Genomic DNA, 4,217 nt, shown 5'->3' with positions numbered 1-4,217 from the left:
AAACATTGACAGTTTATATATATTTCTAAAGATATGTTAACATCACAGTAAAATTGCAGTGAAATGAAACTATAAAACATTAATACCACTCTAGTGTTGGCACTTGTTTCTGGAGAAACCTTTGTTTAAATGTAAATCATACCGTACCTGGTGTACAGTACTAGTACTTCTGTTTTATTAAAGATAAGCTATATAAACATGTTTTATACAAACTATGACTGAATCTGTTAATCCTGCCTGCTTCATTACAGTTGTATGTTTAACGTCACTGTATCTTAATTTTGCCTTTTCAATGTATTTTCTTATTAAAACAGTAACATTTATATCTAAAGAGACTTCTGTTTTCTTTTTTGCAGCAAAACCTATGTGTGCTCTGTTATCTCATGATTTTAACAAATGGAGAGAAAAAAATGAGATGGTAAGATAGGGTATTTTGTAAGGTGAAGAATCTTGTGATAGGAAGTGAGTCATAGAGATCTTTGTGTCTATGATGGGAAGAATCGCTGTACTGCTTTGAGGGCAGGGATTTTTTTTTTCTCACTCTTCAAAAATTACCACCAGCTGTAGCACAAAGGTTTCACTGCTTTCATATCTTTCTACACACACCGTTACTGGACATGCTGGGAGCTGTTTTACAAAAAACCCCCCACAACCTTAAATGAAAATTGCACATATTTTATATATTGTTGCTCACTTAAGTTTAAACTTAAAAGTTATGTTATTTTTTTATTTAGTAAATAAACTGATGGGATTTACTGGGAGAAGAGGAAGCTGGAAAATATAAATATCGAGTGGTTGGCAGTTGGTGGAATCACAAGTTCTGGTGTACGGAAACCACTTATTTAAAAAAAAAGATTAGAAAGAAGAAGTTCTAATTTCTGCTGTAAATTTGGGTTGGGTTTTTTTTTAATGTTTTTTGAGGACAGGAAGTGACCAACAGACCTGGGCAGCTGCTGCAGCCGAGATTTACTGCTTATTGTGCAATACATAAACAAATGTTGCATAGGGTTTCCTCTCCTATCCTCTCTTTCTTACAACTTTCCCATCTCCATTGCCAAACCACATTGGCAAGCTCTCCACCCTTGATGAGTGTATAACTCCCATAAATACAGTAAGTGGATGTCTTCAAATTTCCTCCCTCTTAACCCTGGCCAAACTGAGGTTCTTGTGTTTGCTGAGGAAGTCAATCATTGCTTTGATTCTTTCTGCAACAATATAAAATGATATGTGTTTGAAAAGGCACAAATAAAGTCATTATTATCACTCAGAGGAAAGTTATCGCACATCAACTGTAGCTTTCGCTAGCGGACCAGTTGTGTGCCAGATTGCACAGAAACAGCCTTTGTGTTTGATGATCAAGGATTGATAGTCAGGTCCTTGCAGTTCTGGGATTAAGACATTTTCAGCAAACATGAAGATTTCTTAAGCTCTTGAATCTTACTGGCTGCTCCACAAACATACCACGAGACATTCCCACTGAGCATTTGTGCCACCCCTTCCATGCACCACTGCTAATTAGGATATGCTGAACAAGTAATATAGTTTCCCCTCACCAAAACTAAAGTGAAAATATGTATACCCTCTGTATCACACAGCAGATCTCATTATTTGTCTGATATGGCCAAATCATTAAAAATGTTTCATAAGGCGTCAGCGTGTTGCAATCTATGTAACAAAAAAGAAACCAAAAAACTGAGGTTATAATATTTCCCACATGGCAGTTTTATCCAAATCACAAAGAATATATCTTTGCACTAAATTAGAAACTCACAAACTTAATTCATTTGTTAGTTTTTCTATCAAGGCTGGGGATTTTCAAGTAAAGTGCATTCAAAAAGCATTTTTGACACACTGTCAGTAACTGTGTTTCCAAACTTCCGAAATTTAAATGTCAAAAGTCATTGCCATTTGACTCACTCTGTCTGATCAGACATATCAGTCCTGCTAGGAGATTCCAGAGGATCAATTCACAGGAAAAGCTGGACTTGCAGAGTCATGATGTGGCTCTGACCAGGAGCTGGCCTTGTTGATTATGTCATAAGTCATGCCCAGGTTTTTCTGTGGATCTTCTAACAAAATGCTTCTGTATTAGGTGATTCTCAGCTCAAGGTCAGCAAACTTTGAAAGGACAGAAGGAACTGGAGCACACAGCACTACAGTGGCTTTGCTCGAAACGGTAAAAAAGACACAGGGAAACCAGTTTGACCAAAACAAAACTCTACACAGCAGCCTGTGCAATTCTCAGATTGACTGTAAATTTAATCAAATATATTAACGCACACTGATTCCTCTTACAATTCCCCCCATTTCACTAATTGAACAGACTTTCAGAAATCTTGAATACTGAATCCAAGGGTAGGAGTTCTGAGCATGGGAACTAAACCACCTCTGAATTATCAAGATAAAACTACATGCAGGTACCTGTTTATCAGTGTCCAAGAAGTAACTCATGCAAGCTCTTTTCCTCATGCAGCACACAACAGGAAATGCTAGGCAGCTTGCAGGAGCTGGCACACCATCGGACATCACACATCTGATCTGAGTGAGTTTGGACATTTGTGTTCTCTGTTACGTTCCCCTGAGGGGTCTAGGCGGTAAGGGGGAAGTAACAAAAAGTGTCCGGGTCAGAAAAAGGAGACAAGAAGGCATGAGGGTTAAACTGTTTTATTAAAGTATCACTTATAGCTCCACCATGTAACATCTAGGTAAGTAGAGACTATGCACCCACTAAACTCACTAAACACTACCCACTAATCACTCTTGCAGACTTTTCTCAGAGGTTTTCAGTCTTGACTTCCATGTCTTGGACTATTGCACAAAAAGTAGACACCCTCAGATTCATGACAGCTGACATCCACTGGCCTATCTCTTCCCCTGCAGATGAGTCACGAATCACACTCCACTGCCACAAATGGATTTTAAATTTGGTAACAATTCAACTAGTAACAATGCATTTTATGTTCCAGGATTTCAGTCTAAAATTAACTAATTGTGAGGCTGGGCTGTACTGTGTCACAGTACTGTGTGACAGCAGCAGCCTCACTTTTAGCAGTGCACTCTGCTAAACCACAAAAATTCCGGACTAAAAATTTTAGGGAAATGAAAAAGAACAAAAGGCCTTGATCTGGCATAGAAGATTCCCTTATAGGTAAATTGCAAAAAACACTACACGGATAAAATTAATGGTTTGCGTGGTCTTTTACGTCACAATCTATACTTGTCACTATGTTGTTTTTAATAAATACAATCAAAAGAAACGTGTAAATAAAGGAGGCTTGACCTGCCATACCCTCCCCTGGGGAGAGGTATGACATACGATCATATCAATCAATCAATCAATCAATCAATCAATCAATCTTTATTTATAAAGCACTTTTCATACAGAGAAAATGTAGCACAAAGTGCTTTACATAGTTAAAAGCAGCCCACCCCACCCTCCAACTCACTCCCCACACTCTCAATACACATATATCCCCCCACCCCCACCCACACACACATACACACACGCGCACACTTAAAGAGTAAAAATTGGGCTGGACTCGCATGAGCCAAGTGAGGAAACACTATAACAGGGAGCCGTCTGCACCGGGAGCCGGTCACAGACCGCAGCCTCCAGGCTGGGCACACAGCAGGAGGGAGGCAAAGGAGCCCCCCAGCCAGGCTGAGAGGACCCCCAGAGACCCAGCAGCCACGGTCAATCACAGCCCCGGTGCAGAGAGCGCCCTCCGAGCTTTTAAAATCAGGGTTAAATAAATGATCTATGGTGGAAAAGAGGACCTTGGGATTATTTTTGTTAATACTGATTATTTTGGCGAAGTATGAATTTCTTGACTTCCTTAATGTATTATTGTATACTTTAAGTTGCTCGCAAAATATTTGATGGTTAATAGTATTTTTATTTTTCCTCCATCTCCTTTCTGCTGCCCTGCAATTTCTTTTGAGTTTTTTGACTTCTTCGTTTCTCCAGGGTGATGCATGTTTTACGTTAATCTTTTTGGTGGTGAGTGGAGCAACGGAGTCAAGGCTTTTCTTCAGTTTGCTGTTGAAATAACTAAAAATCAAATCGCAGGGTGCAGGTAAAATCACAGGGGGGCATTCGACTAAAACCCTGGTAAAATTTGCAGCCACTTCAGAGGTTAGATAGCGCCTCCTCACAGTTCGCACCGAGGTCTCCCGCTGAATAAAACCGGTGATGTTAAAAAACACACAGTAGTGGT

The sequence above is a fragment of the Pundamilia nyererei genome, unplaced genomic scaffold (genome assembly GCF_000239375.1).
Source record: "Pundamilia nyererei isolate P.nyererei 1_Seehausen unplaced genomic scaffold, PunNye1.0 scaffold00054, whole genome shotgun sequence".
Taxonomy (NCBI): domain Eukaryota; kingdom Metazoa; phylum Chordata; class Actinopteri; order Cichliformes; family Cichlidae; genus Pundamilia; species Pundamilia nyererei.
Note: the sequence above shows the minus strand (reverse complement) of the source record.